Here is a 26,420-nt window from a genome sequence, read left to right as displayed (position 1 = left end):
ATACGATAAAAAGTGTTAGAATGAGAAACATAGAAGGAAAAAACAAACAAATGAAATCAACAACAGAAGTCAGTCGTGCATTTGTGGTTACAGCAGCAATTGACCTTACCACGTGGGAGATTATAGCTACCTGCGTGTCATCCGAGTCCATGAAAATCAACAATGTGGAATGGCTTACTTGGATAATTGATCATTATACAGGAAGAAGGGAATAAGAACAGTCCCTTATACCAATGTGTTTTCCATAGACACGTGTGTCAAGCTTTCGTCCCTGTGCAATACGATGAGAAGTGTTAGAATGAGAAACATTGAAGGAAATAACAAACAAATGAAATCAACAACAGAAGTCAGTCGTGCATTTGTGGTTACAGCAGCAATTGACCTTACCACGTGGGAGATTATAGCTACCTGCGTGACATCCGAGTCTAAGAAAATCAACAATGTGGAATGGCTTACTTTGATAATTGTTCATTAAACAAAAAAAAGGGAATAAGCACAGTCCCTTATACCAAATTGGTTTCCTTAGACACGTGTGTCAAGCTTTCGTCCCTGTGCAATACGATGAAAAGTGTTAGAATGAGAAACATTGAAGAAAATAACAAACGAATGAAATCAACAACAGAAGTCAGTCGTGCATTTGTGGTTACAGCAGCAATTGACCTTAACACGTGGGAGATTATAGCTAGCTGCGTGACATCCTAGTCCAAGAAAATCAACAATGTGGAATGGCTTACTTGGATAATTGTTCATCAAAAAGAAAAAACGGAATAAGAACAGTCCCTCATACCAATGTGGCTTCCTTAGACACGTAAGTCAAGCTTTCGTCCCTGTGTAATACGATGAAAAGAGTTAGAATGAGAAACATTGAAGGAAATAACAAACAAATGAAATCAACAACAGAAGTCAGTCGTGCATTTGTGGTTACAGCAGCAATTGACCTTACCACGTGGGAGATTATAGATACCTGCGTGACATCCGAGTCCAAGAAAATCAACAATGTGGAATGGCTTACTTGGATAATTGATCATTATACAGAAAGAATGGAATAAGAACAGTCCCTTATACCGATGTGGTTTTCATAGACACGTGTGTCAAGCTTTCGTCCCTGTGCAATACGATGAAAAGTGTTAGAATGAGAAACATTGAATAAAATAACAAACGAATGAAATCAACAACAGAAGTCAGTCGTGCATTTGTGGTTACAGCAGCAATTGACCTTACCACGTGGGAGATTATAGCTACCTGCGTGACATCCGAGTCCAAGAAATTCAACAATGTGGAATGGCTTACTTGGATCATTGTTAATTAAACAAAAAGAAGGGAATAAGCACAGTCCCTTATACCAAATGTACCCTTATACCAATGTGATTTCTTTAGACACGTGTGTCAAGCTTTCAACCCTGTGCAATACGATGAGAAGTGTTAGAATGAGAAACATTGAAGGAAATAACAAACAAATGAAATCAACAACAGAAGTCAGTCGTGCATTTGTGGTTACAGCAGCAATTGACCTTACCACGTGGGAGATTATAGCCTTCTGCGTGACATGCGAGTCTAAGAAAATCAACAATGTGGAATGGCTTACTTTGATAATTGTTAATTAAACAAAAAGAAGGGAATAAGCACAGTCCCTTATACCAAATTGGTTTCCTTAGACACGTGTGTCAAGCTTTCGTCCCTGTGCAATACGATGAAAAGTGTTAGAATGAGAAACATTGAAGAAAATAACAAACGAATGAAATCGACAACAGAAGTCAATCGTGCATTCGTGGTTACAGCAGCAATGGACCTTACCACGTGGGAGATTATAGCTACCTGCGTTACAACCGAGTCCAAGAAAATCAACAATGTGGAATGGCTTACTTGGATAATTGATCATTATACAGAAAGAATGGAATAAGAACAGTCCCTTATACCGATGTGGTTTTCATAGACACGTGTGTCAAGCTTTCGTCCCTGTGCAATACGATGAAAAGTGTTAGAATGAGAAACATTGAATAAAATAACAAACGAATGAAATCAACAACAGAAGTCAATCGTGCATTCGTGGTTACAGCAGCAATGGACCTTACCACGTGGGAGATTATAGCTACCTGCGTTACATCCAGTCCAAGAAAATCAACAATGTGGAATGGCCTACTTGGATAATTGATCATTATACAGAAAGAATGGAATAAGAACAGTCCCTTATACCGATGTGGTTTTCATAGACACGTGTGTCAAGCTTTCGTCCCTGTGCAATACGATAAAAAGTGTTAGAATGAGAAACATAGAAGGAAAAAACAAACAAATGAAATCAACAACAGAAGTCAGTCGTGCATTTGTGGTTACAGCAGCAATTGACCTTACCACGTGGGAGATTATAGCTACCTGCGTGTCATCCGAGTCCATGAAAATCAACAATGTGGAATGGCTTACTTGGATAATTGATCATTATACAGAAAGAAGGGAATAAGAACAGTCCCTTATACCAATGTGGTTTCCATAGACACGTGTGTCAAGCTTTCGTCCCTGTGCAATACGATGAGAAGTGTTAGAATGAGAAACATTGAAGGAAATAACAAACAAATGAAATCAACAACAGAAGTCAGTCGTGCATTTGTGGTTACAGCAGCAATTGACCTTACCACGTGGGAGATTATAGCTACCTGCGTGACATCCGAGTCCAAGAAAATCAACAATGTGGAATGGCTTACTTGGATAATTGTTCATTAAACAAAAAGAAGGGAATAAGAACAGTCCCTTATACCAAAGTGGTTTCCTTAGACACGCGTGTCAAGCTTTCGTCCCTGTGCAATACGATGAAAAGTGTTAGAATGAGAAACATTGAAGAAAATAACAAACGAATGAAATCAACAACAGAAGTCAGTCGTGCATTTGTGGTTACAGCAGCAATTGACCTTACCACGTAAAAGATAATAGCTACCTGCGTGTCATCCGCGTCCAAGAAAATCAACAATGTGGAATGGCTTACTTGGATAATTGATCATTATACAGAAAGAAGGGAATAAGAACAGTCCCTTATACCAATGTGGTTTCCATAGACACGTGTGTCAAGCTTGGATAATTGTTCATTAAACAAAAAGAAGGGAATAAGAACAGTCCCTTATACCAAAGTGGTTTCCTTAGACACGTGTGTCAAGCTTTCGTCCCTGTGCAATACGATGAAAAGTGTTAGAATGAGAAACATTGAAGAAAATAACAAACGAATGAAATCCACAACAGAAGTCAGTCGTGCATTTGTGGTTACAGCAGCAATTGACCTTACCACGTGGGAGAATATAGCTACCTGCGTGTCATCCGAGTCCAAGAAAATCAACAATGTGGAATGGCTTACTTGGATAATTGATCATTATACAGAAAGGAGGGAATAAGAACAGTCGCTTATACCAAAGTGGTATCCTTAGACACGCGTGTCAAGCTTTCGTCCCTGTGCAATACGATGAAAAGTGTTAGAATGAGAAACATTGAAGAAAATAACAAACGAATGAAATCAACATTAGAAGTCAGTATTGCATTTGTGGTCACAGCAGCAATTGACCTTACCACGTGGGAGATTATAGCTACCTGCGTGACATCCGAGTCCAAGAAAATCAACAATGTGGAGTGGCCTACTTGGATAATTGTTGATTAAACAAAAAAAAATGGTTTCCTTAGACACGTGTGTCAAGCTTTCGTCCCTGTGCAATACGATGAAAAGTGTTAGAATGAGAAACATAGAAGGAAATAACAAACAAATGAAATCAACAACAGAAGTCAGTCGTGCATTTGTGGTTACAGCAGCAATTGACCTTACCACGTGGGAGATTATAGCTACCTGCGTGTCATCCGAGTCCAAGAAAATCAACAATGTGGAATGGCTTACTTGGATAATTGATCATTATACAGAAAGGAGGGAATAAGAACAGTTCCTTATACCAATGTGGTTTCCATAGACACGTGTGTCAAGCTTTCGTCCCTGTGCAATACGATGAGAAGTGTTAGAATGAGAAACATTGAAGGAAATAACAAACAAATGAAATCAACAACAGAAGTCAGCCGTCCAATTGTGGTTACAGCAGCAATTGACCTTACCACATGGGAGATTATAGCTAGCTGCGTGACATCCTAGTCCAAGAAAATCAACAATGTGGAATGGCTTACTTGGATAATTGTTGATTAAACAAAAAGAAGGGAATAAGAACAGTCCCTCATAGATACAATTGAATTGTAATTATTCATTTCATAGTAGAAACTGGTATTCGTCCAAAGAAACATGAATAGAATTGGGATTTTATGAATAAAAAAATATAAAAATTGAATATAAGATTCTAACATATGAATTTAGCAATAAAGAGTTCTAATAATAACAATATAAGATTCTACATTCGAAATTTAATGCCGTCTTTTTAATCGATTGCAGAGTTCATTCATTCGAAACCTTGCTTTCATATTTCATATGCATTGTCATTTCTAGACATTACTCTATTTCATTGGTCAATTATTATTTGATTCTGAATTGCGAAACGACGAATTTTTCTATTCTTTTAAATCTGAGGTCTAAAAATGTAAAAGAATTGAATAGACTTGACCAATCCTCATTCAGAAGCAAATTCTAGAGGTTTTAGTCATTTACATTAGTAAATGGTGGAACATCCAAAATGTTACCAAATCGAGGCCTATGCCATTGAATAGTTGGTATCCCAGACAATCGAAACTACTAGCGTTCACCAGATGTAAATTATAAGCACAGACCTTTAACTGTAGTAAGAGAGAAATTCAATATATTCTGAGTTCTCATGTCTAATATCCAGGATAATAAAATTTAAGGAAATCCAATCTGACCTTGGACAGAACTTTTTTTTGAGTAATTATTCAACTAAGTTTTGATTTTCAAGTGAATTAGAGGACCAATAGAAAAAAGAAATTTTATAGTAATCAGAGACCAGAATTCTCCAAAAAAATTGTTCTGACCCAGGAAAAGGAATAATAGGTTATAAAACGGAAATTAATGAGTGTTTTGTTTTGGGTCATTATAGATATATGTTAATTCAGAGTTCATGACTGGTATATTTGTGATTTTTGTGAAACAAAAAAAAATTACATGATTCGAGTGCATGAGGTACGATCTTCCAAAATATCCTCATTTATCTAGGTTACAGAAGTAGGAGAACGTAGCGCCGCTGAACACAGGGGAAAATTATAAAGTTTGGTCAAGTTTTTTTTCATTACATTGAGCGAAATTCACCTGATTTCAAGAGCAAAGAAAAAGGAATAAAGAGTCCAAAGTCCTGAAATAGCTAATACTGTTTATGGTTGATTGGAATTTTCACGAAGACGATCTTTTTTTCCTTCTGAGATAGTAGTTCTTGCAAAAATTTAATTTAAGTTTTAGGAAAAGAAATTTCTTCAAAAAAACAAACAAAACTTTACATTCATACAAAGTTCGTTTATTAAAATATAATATTTATTTTTGATATACATATATATATATATATATATATATATATATATATATATATATATATATATATATATATATATATATATATATATATATATATATATATATATATATATATATATATATATATATATATATATATATATATATATATATATATATATATATAACATTGTATAGTCAATTTATCTTATTCTCTCGAAATACAATTCATGGCATTACTCATGAAACAACAGAAAAATATTACAATGTTCAGCATCCTTAAATCTAATCTGTACAAATTAACAATTTTATCAATGAATCTTTACACTTCACACCGTATCACTCCTTCGATAAAATAATAAATAAGGAACTCTATCTCCTTGACGTTTAAGAACATCTTCTTCCGTAACTCTGTTTATTTTAGAGTCATCAAACCTCAACTATGTATTATACCCCGAATGGAAAGTATCTGCTATATAATGCCCATAGCTGGCCTCCTTTCCTACATGGTATACTACAGATATTAATTTATATTGTCTCTCCGCTGAAGTATTCGTCCTTCCAGATAATATTTTAGAATCAATCTGCAGATTGATGGGAAATTCTATAGTCTTCATTATTTTAGTGCAGCCATTCATTCTGTATTCGAAGCATTTCAAATGTAATACTAAAACTACAGGCAACTTCTCTATCATCACTTGCTGCCATGCTTCAATCGTTTCTTTCGTTTTCGATGATGTCAGACCCTCTAGTTTGTTCTTGGTTGTAAGGCCTCCTTATGCTTCAGCTATGTTATTTGCTTTCTTAATATTTAATGGCAATGTTAGGAATGGTTCAATATTTTCTGAAGTTTCGTCTCCGGTTTTATGGATTCTTGAACAGAGAAGTCCTCCGAATATATCACTAATCGGTGTCTTGTCCATTTGTATTTCTCTTGTTACATTCCCTTCGTTCCTAGGACCAATAACTTTCCAATCATCCACATCTATTTTCACTTCTTTTTTAGCTGCTTGAATATTCACGTCATGGCTTATCAATTTCATTATTCCCATCATTTCATCATTGAGTCCATTCAACAGAAGGCCCAAGAATTCTTCGGCGTCTTCTTGTCGGCCTTCAACAAGGAAAGAATCGCTACGTGTTCCGTTTAGCATCGTATAAAACGATGAGGCCTCAAACGAATTGCCATTGTCTATATTGACGAAAGTTTGCTTCTTGTTCTTCTTTTTTGAACGTGACTTGCGTCTTACATTGGGCAGATCATCGAAGTTATTCATAAATTTACACCTGGATTAGTTGAATAATGAAAATACATATATAAAATTGTTATTCAATCAGAGTTGCAAATTATATTAATTTATACTTACATATTTTCACTCATTGTTATTGATTTCAGTGCATTATTGTGAGTGAAGTTCTCTGATAGCCGTTTGAGGAGATTACAAAGTGGTGGGCAAGCAAGTAAGGCTTGTAATATTGAGTTTATATAACAAAAGTTACTTTTGTTTCGTGAACACCTGGGTTTAAAACTGGTTTGCGTCCCAGCAATTTAATAGTTCTTGAGAAATTCTGAAAATTTAAAAATATTACTAACCATGATAGAAACTTGAATTTTCACTGATATCTGAAGGTGAAAACCAAAGCATTCCACTTTTCATCGAGTAAAATGGGTTCAACTAAGTAAAATAATTATCTACTGTAGTTGTAAGCAAATTGTTAGTTGAAAGTAAGATAAATATATAAAAAAAGATATGGTTTTGAACTCACCTCCTAACATATGAGTGGCTGAATCTATTTTTTTGACTACTTTTGTATGTTTTGAAGATGTTACATGTGAATCATTAATTTTATTGTCTATTTTCTCATTCGATATTGTTTTAACATCTTTATCAAATAGACAAGCCCATGATTTTTTCCATACATTTACTGTGGGCTCCTCAATTTTAGATTCATTTTTATTCGAGATGCTACTTTCAATTTTTTCAATTGTCCTATTGGAAATTGTATCATTTTTGATTATCTCTGTATTATCTCTTGCATTAATTTCAACTGTTTTTACAGCTGAACTAGGGGGAGTTGAAGGTTTCGAATGTTTTCCTGTCATCTCATTCTGGATAAAAGGTTTTGTAATTGATAATCCATTGTAATTGATTACAGATTTTCTACACTCATTTTCTGAAAAAGTTGATATTAGTTGATTCATTATTATATTACATATTCATATTGACCATGAATAATTCTTTTAAGATCTCTATACTTACTTGCAGAAAATTTTTGTTTAACTCTACAGGGTAATTTGTATTCACTAGAATTGGTAAATAATATATTATTCATAATACGGACCTCTTCTTCTTCTAACTGAGTTAACTCCAAGAAATGTAGATTCTGAAAAAAAAAATAACAATATAATAGTGTAAATCATTTTGGAAATTATAATATTTCTGTATATAGTATATCCAAAGTCCCTTGAAATAGTCTATAAAAACGCTTGGCCAGAGATAATTGCAAAACAGTCATAAACCAGTAAGGCGAAATTTATATCCCTCAGTGGAAGCAGAAGGCTGAATGATAATGATGTACAGAGTGATTCACCGCGATGGCTTATTGTTTATGGAAAACTAATAATAATTTTGTGCTGAAAATTTAATCAATTTCAGATTACTGCCTTCTTATTTCAAACGGCACACCCAGAATATTATTGCATTATCAGATAGCTTGGTTGATGATAATTTCAGCAATATGGCAATACTTGAGTATAAGCTGAACAGTTCATAAGTTGAAGAGATTCCTATAGATATCTAATGAAAAGTTTTTCGGAAAAATCTTTATTTTTTTATTCATTCAGTCAAATTTACGTAGATATAAAAAGAGAGGGGTCTCAAGCAAACTCTATACTTGAAGAGTTTTCGAGGAAAAACTTCAACTAAGGAAAACTGCAATTTCTCATTGAATGGAGTAGTCTATGACTTCCAGAAAACATGAAAAGAAACTAAAAAGTCGAAATTTCTTGAATTGTAATAAATTTTTCATCAAGAAAGTTGAAAATTCATGAACCAATAAAAAAAAACTAACTACATAAAATATAACTGATATTTGAAAATATTCGAATAAATGAAAATATCCCTAAACTAGTATTAAAAAAATTACCTCCATATTCAAACAATTAACTATTTAAACATGAAACTTTCCACTAGAAATATCACTTCAACAACTGTTTATAAAGTAACTCTTTGAAGAATGTTCGCTAAACTGAGGTTACTTACAATTTGTCAACCCGGCATGGTTGACGAACATAGAATATTTTTCTTCTTAACTATGTACAGGTCGAGCCATATACCTAATATTAGGGGCAAGTTGCACCATTTGCCTAAACATTGATTAAAATTTTAACATTGATTAATTTCTGATTTCTCTTCAGAAATCATAGAGTAATCAACGTTTAAATTTTTAATTAATGTTTAGGCAAATGGTGCAACTGGCTCTTTGTCTATTGTGTGAAATATAGAAGTGCGCGTGCGCCGCATATTTTTTTGTTCATTCAGTCAATTTTATGTAGATAGAAAAAGAGAGGGGTCTCAAGCAAATTCTATACTTGAGGAGTTTTCGAGGAAAAACTTCAACTAAGGAAAACTGCAATTTCTCATTGAATGGAGTAGTCTATGACCTCAGAAAACATGAAAAGAAACTCAAAAGTCGAAATTTCATGAATTGTAATAAATTTTTCGTTATGATGGTGGAAAATCCATAAACCAATAAAAAAAAACTAACTACATGAAATATAACTGATATTTGAAAATATTCGAATAAATTAAAACAACCCTAAGCTAGTATTGAAAAAATTACCCCCATATTCAAACAATTTTCTATTTAAACATGAAACTTTCCACTAGAAATATCACTTCAACAACTGTTTATAAAGTAACTCTTGGAAGAATATTCGCTAAACTGAGGTTACTTACAATTTGTCAACCCGGCATGGTTGACGAACATAGAATATTTTTCTTCGTCTTAACTATGTACAGGTCGAGCCATATACCTTATATTAGGGGCCAGTTGCACCATTTGCCTAAACATTGATTAAAATTTAAACATTGATTAATTTCTGATTTCTCTTGAGAAATCATAGAGTAATCAACGTTTAAATTTTTAATTAATGTTTAGGCAAATGGTGCAACTGGCCCTTAGTCTATTAGGTAGAATATAGAAGTGCGCGTGCGCCCCATATTAAATTTCAATAATAATATATATAATAATAATAATAATTTTCAAACAGATAATTTCTAAACTGTGCTCGAAATAAAAAATTCCAATCCCACAAAATTATCTGTATTTCGTTTCTTCATTTCCAGCTTAATTTTATTGTAATCTATGGTCCACAGTTCGCATTGAAAAAGTGTCCAGCGGACAGGATAAATAGAAGGCGCTAGTGTAGCTAGAGGGTATATTTGTATTTTGTGGTTTCTGTAATCTGCATTCCGTGGTTTCATTTTAAGCGTGGTTATATTCATAGATAAATACAAATGTACCCCTTATATATGGTTATAATTGATTCTGATAGATGTGGCAAGCTGAAAAATAAATATTAAATTCTGTTGATAATTATAACATAGGTAATGAGAAAACCATTTTCTGTTGATATTTCGACATTTCGATCTTCAGCGGAATATAACAATTATGTTGAATTATTATATTTACTTTAAAATTATTTTTGTGTCTCCCGACCAATGTACAAATTTCCGAAATTATTTTTTGTTCCCGATAATAGGGACATTCGATCTGCCAACCCAAGAAAGCGAACATACTTTTGTTGGATAGCACATATGCCTACTTATGCGTTTCGTCCCTGGCACACACACCGGACTCATCAGTGTGACTTTGGTATAATTGTGTGTGCCGTGTCACAGACGCTTGGGGAATTTATTATCATCGGGAGCCGCCGGGACTCGAACCCGGCACCTTGTCGCATCTCGGTGAGTGAGTCTACCTCTTAACGTCTAGGCTACCGAATGCTGTGTTTATTGTTGCTATGTGGAGCTTTATGAGAAGCCGCCACACTTTCATCCTTTTTGAAGTTTTCTATGAAATTTACCTTAGAACATAGAATATACTCTAAGAAATTAGCCTTCTAGCTATTCAGTGAATAGTTTTCTATTCAGTGAGTAGTTGATATTTATGAATATTCGTTACTATTCACAGATGATGATTAGATAGTTGAGTAATTAATTATTTGTGAAGTTACGAATGAAAGTTTGAATGATCACTTTTCAGGAATAATTGAAAAAAGATATTGAGATTGGAGATCACATATGTTGAAATTGATAGATACAATTGAATTGTAATTATTCATTTCATAGTAGAAACTGGTATTCGTCCAAAGAAACATGAATAGAATTGGGATTTTTTAAATAAAAAAAAATAAAAATTGAATATAAGATTCTAACATATGAATTTAGCAATAAAGAGTTCTAATAATAACAATATAAGATTCTACATTCGAAATTTAATGCCGTCTTTTTAATCGATTGCAGAGTTTATTCATTTGAAACCTTGCTTTCATATTTCATATGCATTGTCATTTCTAGACATTACTCTATTTCATTGGTCAATTATTGTTTGATTCTGAATTGCGAAACGACGGATTTTTCTATTCTTTTAAATCTGAGGTTTAAAAATGTGAAAGAATTGAATAGACTTGACCAATCCTTATTCAGAAGCAAATTCTAGAGGTTTTAGGCATGTACATTAGTAAATGGTGGAACATCCAAAATGTTACCAAATCGAGGCCTATGCCATTGAATAGTTGGTATCCCAGACAATCGAAACTATTAGCGTACACCAGATGTAAATTATAAGCACAGACCTTTAACTGTAGTAAGAGAGAAATTCAATATATTCTGAGTTCTCATGTCTAATATCCAGGATGATAAAATTTAAAGAAATCCAATCTGACCTTGGACAGATCTTTTTTTTGAGTAATTATTCAACTAAGTTTTGAATTTCAAGTGAATTAGAGGACCAATAGAAGAAAAAAATTTTATAGTAATCAGAGACGAGAATTATCCAAAAAAATTGTTCTGACCCAGGAAAAGGAATAATAGGTTATAAAACGGAAATTAATGAGTGTTTTGTTTTGGGTCATTAAAGATATAGGTTAATTCAGAGTTCATGACTGGTATATTCATGATTTTTGTGAAACAAAAAAAAATTACATGATTCGAGTGCATGAGGTACGATCTTTCAAAATATCCTCATTTATCTAGGTTACAGAAGTAGAAGAACGTAGCGCCGCTGAACACAGGGGGAAATTATAAAGTTTGGTCAAGTTTTTTTTTATTACATTGAGCGAAATTCACCTGATTTCAAGAGCAAAGAAAAAGGAATAAAGAGTCCAAAGTCCTGAAATAGCTAATACTGTTAATGGTTTATTGGAATTTTCACGAAGACGACCTTCTTTTCCTTTCTGAGATCGTAGTTCTTATAAAAATTTAATTTAAGTTTTAGGAAAAGAAATTTCTTCAAAAAAACAAACAAAACTTTACATTCATACAAAGTTCGTTTATTAAAATATAATATTTATTTTTGATATACATATATATATATATATATATATATATATATATATATATATATATATATATATATATATAACATTGTATAGTCAATTTATCTTATTCTCTCGAAATACAATTCATGGCATTACTCATGAAACAACAGAAAAATATTACAATGTTCAGCATCCTTAAATCTAATCTGTACAAATTAACAATTTTATCAATGAATCTTTACACTTCACACCGTATCACTCCTTCGATAAAATAATAAATAAGGAACTCTATCTCCTTGACGTTTAAGAACATCTTCTTCCGTAACTCTGTTTATTGTAGAGTCATCAAACCTCAACTATGTATTATACCCCAAATGGAAAGTATCTGCTATATAATGCCCATAGCTGGCCTCCTTTCCTACATGGTATACTACAGATATTAATTTATATTGTCTCTCCGCTGAAGTATTCGTCCTTCCAGATAATATTTTAGAATCAATCTGCAGATTGATGGGAAATTCTATAGTCTTCATTATTTTAGTCCAGCCATTCATTTTGTATTCGAAGCATTTCAAATGTAATACTAAAACTACAGGCAACTTCTCTATCATCACTTGCTGCCATGCTTCAACCGTTTCTTTCGTTTTCGATGATGTCAGACCCTCTAGTTTGTTCTTGGTTGTAAGGCCTTCTAATGCTTCAGCTATGTTATTTGCTTTCTTAATATTTAATGGCAATGTTAGGAATGGTTCAATATTTTCTGAAGTTTCGTCTCCGGTTTTAAGGATTCTTGAACAGAGAAGTCCTCCGAATATATCACTAATCGGTGTCTTGTCCATTTGTATTTCTCTTGTTACATTCCCTTCGTTCCTAGGACCAATAACTTTCCAATCATCCACATCTATTTCCACTTCTTCTTAAGCTGCTTGAATATTTTCGTCATGGCTTATCAATTTCATCATTCCCATCATTTCATCATTGAGTTCATTCAACAGAAGGCCCAAGAATTCTTCGGCGTCTTCTTGTCGGCCTTCAACAAGGAAAGAATCGCTACGTGTTCCGTTTAGCATCGTATAAAACGATGAGGCCTCAAACGAATTGCCATTGTCTATATTGACGAAAGTTTGCTTCTTGTTCTTCTTTTTTGAACGTGACTTGCGTCTTACATTGGGCAGATTATCGAAGTTATTCATAAATTTACACCTGGATTGGTTGAATAATGAAAATACATATATAAAATTGTTATTCAATCAGAGTTGCAAATTATATTTATTTATACTTACATATTTAACTCATTGTTATTGATTTCAGTGCATTATTGTGAGTGAAGTTCTCTGATAGCCGTTTGAGGAGATTACAAAGTGGTGGGCAAGCAAGTAAGGCTTGTAATATTGAGTTTATATAACAAAAGTTACTTTTGTTTCGTAAACACCTGGGTTTAAAACTGGTTTGCGTCCCAGCAATTTAATAGTTCTTAAGAAATTCTGAAAATTCAAAAATATTACTAACCATGATAGAAACTTGAATTTTCACTGATATCTGTAGGTGAAAACCAAAGCATTCCACTTTTCATCGAGTAAAATGGGTTCAACTAAGTAAAATAATTATCTACTGTAGATGTTAGCAAATTGTTAGTTGAAAGTAAGATAAATATATAAAAAAAGATATGGTTTTGAACTCACCTCCTAACATATGAGTGGCTGAATCTATTTTTTTGACTACTTTTGTATGTTTTGAAGATGTTACATGTGAATCATTAATTTTATTGTCTATTTTCTCATTCGATATTGTTTTAACATCTTTATCAAATAGACTAGCCCATGATTTTTTCCATACATTTACTGTGGGCTCCTCAATTTTAGATTCATTTTTATTCGAGATGCTACTTTCAATTTTTTCAATTGTCCTATTGGAAATTGTATCATTTTTGATTATCTCTGTATTATCTCTTGCATTAATTTCAACTGTTTTTACAGCTGAACTAGGGGGAGTTGATGGTTTCGTATGTTTTCCTGTCATCTCATTCTGGATAAAAGGATTTGTAATTGATAATGCATTGTAATTGATTACAGATTTTCTACACTCATTTTCTGAAAAAGTTGATATTAGTTGATTCATTATTATATTACATATTCATATTGACCATGAATAATTCTTTCAAGATCTCTATACTTACTTGCAGAAAATTTTTGTTTAACTCTACAGGGTAATTTGTATTCACTAGAATTGGTAAATAATATATTATTAATAATACCTCTTCTTCTTCTAACTGAGTTAACTCCAAGAAATGTAGATTCTGAAAAAAGAAATAACAATATAATAGTGGAAATCATTTTGGAAATTATAATATTTCTGTATATAGTATATCCAAAGTCCCTTGAAATAGTCTATAAAAACGCTTGGCCAGAGATAATTGCAAAACAGTCATAAACCAGTAAGGCGAAATTTATATCCCTCAGTGGAAGCAGAAGGCTGAATGATAATGATGTACAGAGTGATTCACCGCGATGGCTTATTGTTTATGGAAAACTAATAATAATTTTGTGCTGAAAATTTAATCAATTTCAGATTACTACCTTCTTATTTCAAACGGCACACCCAGTTTATTATTGCATTATCAGATAGCTTGGTTGATGATAATTTCAGCAATATGGCAATACTTGAGTATAAGCTGAACAGTTCATAAGTTGAAGAGATTCCTATAGATATCTAATGAAAAGTTTTTCGGAAAAACTTTTTGTTTTATTCATTCAGTCAAATTTACGTAGATATAAAAAGAGAGGGGTCTCAAGCAAACTCTATACTTGAAGAGTTTTCGAGGAAAAACTTCAACTAAGGAAAACTGCAATTTCTCATTGAATGGAGTAGTCTATGACTTCCAGAAAACATGAAAAGAAACTAAAAAGTCGAAATTTCTTGAATTGTAATAAATTTTTCGTTAAGAAAGTTGAAAATTCATAAACCAATAAAAAAAAACTAACTACATAAAATATAACTGATATTTGAAAATATTCGAAGAAATGAAAATATCCCTAAACTAGTATTGAAAAAATTACCTCCATATTCAAACAATTAACTATTTAAACATGAAACTTTCCACTAGAAATATCACTTCAACAACTGTTTATAAAGTAATTCTTTGAAGAATGTTCGCTAAACTGAGGTTACTTACAATTTGTCAACCCGGCATGGTTGACGAACATAGAATATTTTTCTTCTTCTTAACTATGTACAGGTCGAGCCATATACCTAATATTAGGGGCAAGTTGCACCATTTGCCTAAACATTGGTTAAAATTTAAACATTGATTAATTTCTGATTTCTTTCGAGAAATCATATAGTAATCAACGTTTAAATTTTTAATTAATGTTTAGGCAAATGGTGCAACTGGCCCTTTGTCTATTGGGTAAAATATAGAACTGCGCGTGCGCCGCATATTTTTTTGTTCATTCAGTCAATTTACGTAGATATAAAAAGAGAGGGGTCTCAAGCAAATTCTATACTTAAGGAGATTTCGAGGAAAAACTTCAACTAAGGAAAACTGCAATTTCTCATTGAATGGAGTAGTCTATTACTTCCAGAAAACATGAAAACAAACTAAAAAGTCGAAATTTCATGAATTGTAATAAATTTTTTGTTATGATGGTTGAAAATCCATAAACCAATAAAAAAAAACTAACTACATGAAATATAACTGATATTTGAAAATATTCGAATAAATTAAAACAACCCTAAGATAGTATTAAAAAAATTACCTCCATATTCAAACAATTTTCTATTCAAACATGAAACTTTCCACTAGAAATATCACTTCAACAACTGTTTATAAAGTAACTCTTTGAAGAATGTTCGCTAAACTGAGGTTACTTACAATTTGTCAACCCGGCATGGTTGACGAACATAGAATATTTTTCTTCTTCTCAACTATGTACAGGTCGAGCCATATACCTTATATTAGGGGCAGTTGCACCATTTGCCTAAACATTGATTAAAATTTAAACATTGATTAATTTCTGATTTCTCTTGAGAAATCATAGAGTAATCAACGTTTAAATTTTTAATTAATGTTTAGGCAAATGGTGCAACTGGCCCTTAGTCTATTAGGTAGAATATAGAAGTGCGCGTGCGCCTCATATTAAATTTCAATTATAATATATATAATAATAATAATAATTTTCAAACAGATAGATTCTAAACTGTGCTCGAAATAAAAAATTTCAATCCCACAAAATTATCTGTATTTCGTTTCTTCATTTCCAGCTTAATTTTATTGTGATCTATGGTCCACAGTTCGCATTGAAAAAGTGTAAAGCGGACAGGATAAATAGATGGCGCTAGTGTAGCTAGGGGTATATTTGTATTTTGTGGTTTCTGTAATCTGCATTCCGTGGTTTCATTTTAAGCGTGGTTATATTCATAGATAAATACAAATGTACCCCTTATATATGGTTATAATTGATTCTGATAGATGTGGCAAGCTGAAAAATAAATATTAAATTCTGTTGATAATTATAACATAGGTAATGAGAAAACCATTGTCTGTTGATATTTCGACATTTCGATCTTTAGTGGAATATAACAATTATGTTAAATTATTATATTTACTTTAATATTATTTTTGTGTCTTCCGACCAAAGTACAAATTTCCGAAATTATTTTTTGTTCCCGATAATAGGGACATTCGATCTGCCAACCCAAGAAAGTGAACATACTTTTGTTGGATAGCACATATGCCTGCTCATGCGTTTCGTCCCTGGCACACACACCGGACTCATCAGTGTGACTTTGGTATAATTGTGTGTGCCGTGTCACAGACGCTTGGGGAATTTATTATTATCGGGAGCCGCCGGGACTCGAACCCGGCACCTTGTCGCATCTCGGTGAGTGAGTCTACCCCTTAACGTCTAGGCTACCAAATGCTGTGTTTATTGTTGCTATGTGGAGCTTTATGAGAAGCCGCCACACTTTCATCCTTTTTGAAGTTTTCTATGAAATTTACCTTAGAACATAGAATATACTCTAAGAAATTAGCCTTCTAGCTATTCAGTGAATAGTTTTCTATTCAGTGAGTAGTTGATATTTATGAATATTCGTTACTATTCACTGATGATGATTAGATAGTTGAGTAATTAATTATTTGTGAAGTTACGAATGAAAGTTTGAATGATCACTTTTCAGGAATAATTGAAAAAAGATATTGAAATTAGAGATCACATATGTTGAAATTGATAGATACAATTGAATTGTAATTATTCATTTCATAGTAGAAACTGGTATTCGTCCGAAGAAACATGAATAGAATTGGGATTTTATAAATAAAAAAATATAAAAATTGAATATAAGATTCTAACATATGAATTTAGCAATAAAGAGTTCTAATAATAACAATATAAGATTCTACATTCGAAATTTAATGCCGTATTTTTAATCGATTGCAGAGTTTATTCATTTGAAACCTTGCTTTCATATTTCATATGCATTGTCATTTCTAGACATCACTCTATTTCATTGGTCAATTATTCATTGTTTGATTCTGAATTGCGAAACGACGAATTTTTCTATTCTTTTAAATCTGAGGTCTAAAAATGTAAAAGAATTGAATAGACTTGACCAATCCTTATTCAGAAGCAAATTCTAGAGGTTTTAGGCATGTACATTAGTAAATGGTGGAACATCCAAAATGTTACCAAATCGAGGCCTATGCCATTGAATAGTTGGTATCCCAGACAATCGAAACTATTAGCGTACGCCAGATGTAAATTATAAGCACAGACCTTTAACTATAGTAAGAGAGAAATTCAATATATTCTGAGTTCTCATGTCTAATATCCAGGATGATAAAATTCAAAGAAATACAATTTGACCTTGGACAGAACTTTTTTTTGAGTAATTATTCAACTAAGTTTTGATTTTCAAGTGAATTAGAGGACCAATAGAAAAAAGAAATTTTATAGTAATCAGAGACGAGAATTCTCCAAAAAAATTGATCTGACCCAGGAAAAGGAATAATAGGTTATAAAACGGAAATTAATGAGTGTTTTGTTCTGGGTCATTATAGATATAGGTTAATTCAGAGTTCATGACTGGTATATTTGTGATTTTTGTGAAACAAAAAAAAATTACATGATTCGAGTGCATGAGGTACGATCTTCCAAAATATCCTCATTTATCTAGGTTACAGAAGTAGGAGAACGTAGCGCCGCTGAACACAGGGGAAAATTATAAAGTTTGGTCAAGTTTTTTTTCATTACATTGAGCGAAATTCACCTACTTTCAAGAGCAAAGAAAAAGGAATAAAGAGTCCAAAGTCCTTAAATAGCTAATACTGTTAATGGTTTATTGGAATTTTCACGAAGACGACCTTCTTTTCCTTTCTGAGATCGTTGTTCTTGCAAAAATTTAATTCAAGTTTTAGGAAAAGAAATTTCTTCAAAAAAACAAACAAAATTTTACATTTATACAAAGTTCGTTCATTAAAATATAATATTTATTTTTTATATACATATATATATATATAACATCGTATAGTCAATTTATCATATTCTCTCGAAATACAATTCATGGCATTACTCATGAAACAACAGAAAAATATTACAATGTTCAGCATCCTTAAATCTAATCTGTACAAATTAACAACTTTATCAATGAATCTTCACACTTCACACCGTATCACTCCTTCGATAAAATAATAAATGAGGAACTCTATCTCCTTGACGTTTAAGAACATCTTCTTCCGTAACTCTGTTTATTTTAGAGTCATCAAACCTCCACTATGTATTATACCCCGAATGGAAAGTATCTGCTATATAATGCCCATAGCTGGCCTTCTTTCCTACATGGTATACAACAGATATTAATTTATATTGTCTCTCCGCTGAAGTATTCGTCCTTCCAAATAATATTTTAGAATCAATCTGCAGATTGATGGGAAATTCTATAGTCTTCATTATTTTAGTGCAGCCATTCATTCTGTATTCGAAGCATTTCAAATGTAATACTAAAACTACAGGCAACTTCTCTATCATCACTTGCTGCCATGCTTCAACCGTTTCTTTCATTTTCGATGATGTCAGACCCTCTAGTTTGTTCTTGGTTGTAAGGCCTTCTAATGCTTCAGCTATGTTATTTGCTTTCTTAATATTTAATGGCAATGTTAGGAATGGTTCAATATTTTCTGAAGTTTCGTCTCCGGTTTTATGGATTCTTGAACAGAGAAGTCCTCCGAATATATCACTAATCGGTGTCTTGTCCATTTGTATTTCTCTTGTTACATTCCCTTCGTTCCAAGGACCAATAACTTTCCAATCATCCACATCTATTTTCACTTCTTTTTTAGCTGCTTGAATATTTTCGTCATGGCTAATCAATTTCATTATTCCCATCATTTCATCATTGAGTCCATTCAACAGAAGGCCCAAGAATTCTTCGGCGTCTTCTTGTCGGCCTTCAACAAGGAAAGAATCGCTACGTGTTCCGTTTAGCATCGTATAAAACGATGAGGCCTCAAACGAATTGCCATTGTCTATATTGACGAAAGTTTGCTTCGTGTTTTTCTTTTTTGAACGTGACTTGCGTCTCACATTGGGCAGATTATCGAAGTTATTCATAAATATACACCTGGATTAGTTGAATAATGAAAAAACATATATAAAATTGTTATTCAATCAAAGTTGCAAATTATATTAATTTATACTTACATATTTTCACTCATTGTTATTGATTTCAGTGCATTATTGTGAGTGAAGTTCTCTGATAGCCGTTTGAGGAGATTACAAAGTGGTGGGCAAGCAAGTAAGGCTTGAAATATTGAGTTTATATAACAAAAGTTACTTTTGTTTCGTAAACACCTGGGTTTAAAACTGGTTTGCGTCCCATCAATTTAATAGTTCTTGAGAAATTCTGAAAATTTAAAAATATTACTAACCATGATAGAAACTTGAATTTTCACTGATATCTGTAGGTGAAAACCAAAGCATTCCACTTTTCATCGAGTAAAATGGGTTCAACTAAGTAAAATAATTATCTACTGTAGATGTAAGCAAATTGTTAGTTGAAAGTAAGATAAATATATAAAAAAAGATATGGTTTCGAACTCACCTCCTAACATATGAGTGACTGAATCTATTTTTTTGACTACTTTTGTATGTTTTAAAGATGTTACATGTGAATCATTAATTTTATTGTCTATTTTCTCATTCGATATTGTTTTAACATCTTTATCAAATAGACATGATTTTTTCCATACATTTACTGTGGGCTCCTCAATTTTAGATTCATTTTTATTCGAGATGCTACTTTCAATTTTTTCAATTGTCCTATTGGAAATTGTATCATTTTTGATTATCTCTGTATTATCTCTTGCATTAATTTCAACTGTTTTTACAGCTGAACTAGGGGGAGATGAAGGTTTCGAATGTTTTCCTGTCATCTCATTCTGGATAATAGGTTTTGTAATTGATAATCCATTGTAATTGATTACAGATTTTCTACACTCATTTCCTGAAAAAGTTGATATCAGTTGATTCATTATTATATTACATATTCATATTGACCATGAATAATTCTTTTAAGATCTCTATACTTACTTGCAGAAAATTTTTGTTTAACTCTACAGGGTAATTTGTAATCACTAGAATTGGTAAATAATATATTATTAATAATACCTCTTCTTCTTCTTACTGAGTTAACCCCAAGAAATGTAGATTCTGAAAAAAAAAAATAACAATATAATAGTGGAAATCATTTTGGAAATTATAATATTTCTGTATATAGTATATCCAAAGTCCCTTGAAATAGTCTATAAAAACGCTTGGCCAGAGATAATTGCAAAACAGTCATAAACCAGTAAGGCGAAATTTATATCCCTCAGTGGAAGCAGAAGGCTGAATGATAATGATGTACAGGGTGATTCACCGCGATGGCTTATTGTTTATGGAAAACTAATAATAATTTTGTGCTGAAAATTTAATCAATTTCAGATTACTACCTTCTTATTTCAAACGGCACACCCAGTATATTATTGCATTATCAGATAGCTTGGTTGATGATAATTTCAGCAATATGGCAATACTTGAGTATAAGCTGAACAGTTCATAAGTTGAAGAGATTCCTATAGATATCTAATGAAAAGTTTTTCTGGAAAATCTATATTTTTTTTTTCATTCAGTCAAATTTACGTAGATATAAAAAGAGAGGGGTCTCAAGCAAATTCTATACTTGAGGAGATTTCTAAGAAAAACTTCAACTAAGGATAACTGCAATTTCTCATTGAATGGAGTAGTCTATGACTTCCAGAAAACATGAAAACAAACTAAAAAGTCGAAATTTCATGAATTGTAATAAATTTTTTGTTATGATGGTGGAAAATCCATAAACCAATAAAAAAAAACTAACAACATGAAATATAACTGATATTTGAAAATATTCGAATAAATTAAAACAACCCTAAGCTAGTATTAAAAAAATTACCTCCATATTCAAACAATTTTCTATTCAAACATAAAACTTTCCACTAGAAATATCACTTCAACAACTGTTTATAAAGTAACTCTTGGAAGAATGTTCGCTTAACTGAGGTTACTTACAATTTGTCAACCCGGCATGGTTGACGAACATAGAATATTTTTCTTCTTCTTAACTATGTACAGGTCGAGCCATATACCTTATATTAGATCCCAGTTGCACCATTTGCCTTAATTTTCTCTTGAGAAATCATAGAGTAATCAACGTTTGAATTTTTAATTAATGTTTAGGCAAATGGTGCAACTGGCCCTTAGTCTATAAGGTAGAATATAGAAGTGCGCGTGCGCCTCATATTAAATTTCAATAATAATATATATAATCATAATAATAATTCTCGAACAGATAGTTTCTAAACTGTGCTCGAAATAAAAAATTCCAATCCCACAAAATTATCTGTATTTCGTTTCTTCATTTCCAGCTTAATTTCATTGTAATCTATGGTCCACAGTTCGCATTGAAAAAGTGTCCAGCGGACAGGATAAATAGATGGCGCTAGTGTAGCTTGGGATATATTTGTATTTTGTGGTTTCTGTAATCTGCATTCCGTGATTTCATTTTAAGCGTGGTTATATTCATAGATAAATACAAATGTACCCCTTATATATGATTATAATTGATTCTGATAGATGTGGCAAGCTGGAAAATAAATATTTAATTCTGTTGATAATTATAACATAGGTAATGAGAAAACCATTTTCTGTTGATATTTCGACATTTCGATCTTTAGCGGAATATAACAATTATGTTAAATTATTATATTTACTTTAATATCATTTTTGTGTCTCCCGACCAAAGTACAAATTTCCGAAATTGTTTTTTGTTCCCGATAATAGGGACATTCGATCTGCCAACCCAAGAAAGCGAACATACTTTTGTTGGATAACACATATGCCTACTTATGCGTTTCGTCCCTGGCACACACACCGGACTCATCAGTGTGACTTTGGTATAATTGTGTGTGCCGTGTCACAGACGCTTGGGGAATTTATTATTATCGGTAGCCGCCGGGACTCGAACCCGGCACCTTGTCGCATCTCGGTGAGTGAGTCTACCTCTTAACGTCTAGGCTACCGAATGCTGTGTTTATTGTTGCTATGTGGAGCTTTATGAAAAGCCGCCACACTTTCATCCTTTTTGAAGTTTTTTATGAAATTTACCTTAGAACATAGAATATACTCTTAGAAATTGGCCTTCTAGCTGTTCAGTGAATAGTTTTCTATTCAGTGAGTAGTTGATATTTATGAATATTGGTTACTATTCACTGATGATGATTAGATAGTTGAGTATATAATCATTTGTGAAGTTAAGAATGAAAGTTTGAATGATCACTTTTCAGGAATAATTGAAAAAAGATATTGAAATTGGAGATCACATATGTTGAAATTGATAGATACAATTGAATTGTAATTATTCATTTCATAGTAGAAACTGGTATTCGTCCAAAGAAACATGAATAGAATTGGGATTTTATAAATAAAAAAATATAAAAATTGAATATAAGATTCTAACATATGAATTTAGCAATGAAGAGTTCTAATAATAACAATATAAGATTCTACATTCGAAATTTAATGCCGTCTTTTTAATCGATTGCAGAGTTTATTCATTTGAAACCTTGCTTTCATATTTCATATGCATTGTCATTTCTAGACATTACTCTATTTCATTGGTCAATTATTGTTTGATTCTGAATTGCGAAACGACGAATTCTTCTATTCTTTTAAATCTGAGGTCTAAAAATGTAAAAGAATTGAATAGACTTGACCAATCCTTATTCAGAAGCAAATTCTAGAGGTTTTAGGCATGTACATTAGTAAATGGTGGAACATCCAAAATGTTACCAAATCGAGGCCTATGCCATTGAATAGTTGGTATCCCAGACAATCGAAACTACTAGCGTACACCAGATGTAAATTATAAGCACAGACCTTTAACTGTAGTAAGAGAGAAATTCAATATATTCTGAGTTCTCATGTCTAATATCCAGGATAATAAAATTTAAAGAAATCCAATCTGACCTTGGACAGAACTTTTTTTTGAGTAATTATTCAACTAAGTTTTGATTTTCAAGTGAATTAGAGGACCAATAGAAAAAAGAAATTTTATAGTAATCAGAGACGAGAATTCTCCAAAAAAATTGTTCTGACCCAGGAAAAGGAATAATAGGTTATAAAACGGAAATTAATGAGTGTTTTGTTTTGGGTCATTATAGATATAGGTTAATTCAGAATTCATGACTGGTATATTTGTGATTTTTGTGAAACAAAAAAAAATTACATGATTCGAGTGAATGAGGTACGATCTTCCAAAATATCCTCATTTATCTAGGTTAGAGAAGTAGGAGAACGTAGCGCCGCTAAACACAGGGGAAAATTATAAAGTTTGGTCAAGTTTTTTTTTATAACATTGAGCGAAATTCACCTGATTTCAAGAGCAAAGAAAAAGGAATAAAGAGTCCAAAGTCCTGAAATAGCTAATACTGTTTATGGTTGATTGGAATTTTCACGAAGACGATCTTTCTTTTCTTCTGAGATAGTAGTTCTTTCAAAAATTTAATTTAAGTTTTAGGAAAAAAAATTTCTTCAAAAAAAACAAACAAAATTTTACATTTATACAAAGTTCGTTTATTAAAATATAATATTTATTTTTTATATACATATACATATATATAACATTGTAAAGTCAATTTATCATATTCTCCCGAAATACAATACATGGCATTACTCATGAAACAAGAGAAAAATATCACAATGTTCAGCAGCCTTAAATCTAATCTGTACAAATTAACAACTATATCAATGAATCTCTACACTTTACACCGTATCACTCCTTCTATGAAATAATAAATAAGGAACTCTATCTCCTTGACGTTTAAGAACATCTTCTTCCGTAACTCTGTTTATTTTAGAGTCATCAAACCTCAACCATGTATTATACCCCGAATGGAAAGTATCTGCTATATAATGCCCATAGCTGGCCTCCTTTCCTACATGGTATACTACAGATTTGGTATAAGGGACTGTTCTTATTCCCATCTTTTTGTTTGATGAACAATTATCCAAGTAAGCCATTCCACGTTGTTGATTTTCTTAGACTCGGATGTCACGCAGGTAGCTATAATCTCCCACGTGGTAAGGTCAATTGCTGCTGTAACCACAAATGCACGACTGACTTCTGTTGTTGATTTCATTTGTTTGTTATTTCCTTCAATGTTTCTCATTCTAACACTTCTCATCGTATTGCACAGGGACGAAAGCTTGTCATACGTGTCTAAGGAAATCACATTGGTATAAGGGACTGTTCTTATTCCCTTCTTTTTGTATAATGATCAATTATCCAAGTAAGCCATTCCACATTGTTGATTTTCATGGACTCGGATGACACGCAGGTAGCTATAATCTTCCACGTGGTAAGGTCAATTTGGTATAAGGGACTGTTCTTATTCCCTTCTTTTTGTTTAATGAACAATTATTCAAGTAAGCCATTCCACATTGTTGATTTTCTTGGACTCGGATGTCACGCAGGTAGCTATAATCTCCCACGTGGTAAGGTCCATTGCTGCTGTAACCACGAATGCACGACTGACTTCTGTTGTTGATTTCATTTGTTTGTTATTTCCTTCTATGTTTCTCATTCTAACACATTTCATCGTATTGCACAGGGACAAAAGCTTGACACACGTGTCTAAGGAAACCACATTGGTATAAGGGACTGTTCTCATTCCCTTTTTTCTTTTTGATGAACAATTATCCAAGTAAGCCATTCCACATTGTTGATTTTCTTGGACTCGGATGTCGCGCAGGTTGCTATAATCTCCCATGTGGTGAGGTCAATTGGTGCTGCATTCGTGGTTACAGCAGCAATGGACCTTACCACGTGGGAGATTTTAGCTCCCTGCGTGACATCCGAGTCCAAGAAAATCAACAATGTGGAATGGCTTACTTGGATAATTGTTCATTAAACAAAAAGAAGGGAATAAGAACAGTCCCTCATACCAAAGTGGTTTCCTTAGACACGTGTGTCAAGCTTTCGTCCCTTTGCAATACGATGAAAAGTATTAGAATGAGAAACATAGAAGGAAATAACAAACAAATGAAATCAACAACAGAAGTCAATCGTGCATTCGTGGTTACAGCAGCAATGGACCTTACCACGTGGGAGATTATGGCTACCTGCGTGACATCCGAGTCCAAGAAAATCAACAATGTGGAATGGCTTACTTGGATAATTGTTCATTTAACAAAAAGAAGGGAATGAGAACATTCCCTTATACCAAAGTGGTTTCCTTAGACACGTGTGTCAAGCTTTCGTCCCTGTGCAATACAATGAAAAGTGTTAGAATGAGAAACATTGAAGAAAATAACAAACGAATGAAATCAACAACAGAAGTCAGTCGAGCATTTGTGGTTACAGCAGCAATTGACCTTACCACGTGGGAGATTATAGCTACCTGCGTGACATCCGAGTCCAAGAAAATCAACAATGTGGAATGGCTTACTTGGATAATTGTTCATTTAACAAAAAGAAGGGAATGAGAACAGTCCCTTATACCAAAGTGGTTTCCTTAGACACGTGTGTCAAGCTTTCGTCCCTGTGCAATACAATGAAAAGTGTTAGAATGAGAAACATTGAAGAAAATAACAAACAAATGAAATCAACAACAGAAGTCAGTCGTGCATTTGTGGGTACAGCAGCAATTGACCTTACCACGTGGGAGATTATAGCTACCTGCGTGACATCCGAGTCCAAGAAAATCAACAATGTGGAATGGCTTACTTGGATAATTGATCATTTTACAGAAAGAATGGAATAAGAATAGTCCCTTATACCGATGTGGTTTCCATAGACACGTGTGTCAAGCTTTCGTCCCTGCGCAATACGATGAAAAGTAATAGAATGAGAAACATTGAAGAAAATAACAAACAAATG

Source organism: Harmonia axyridis, chromosome 2 (genome assembly GCF_914767665.1).
Source record: "Harmonia axyridis chromosome 2, icHarAxyr1.1, whole genome shotgun sequence".
NCBI lineage: Eukaryota > Metazoa > Arthropoda > Insecta > Coleoptera > Coccinellidae > Harmonia > Harmonia axyridis.
Note: the sequence above shows the minus strand (reverse complement) of the source record.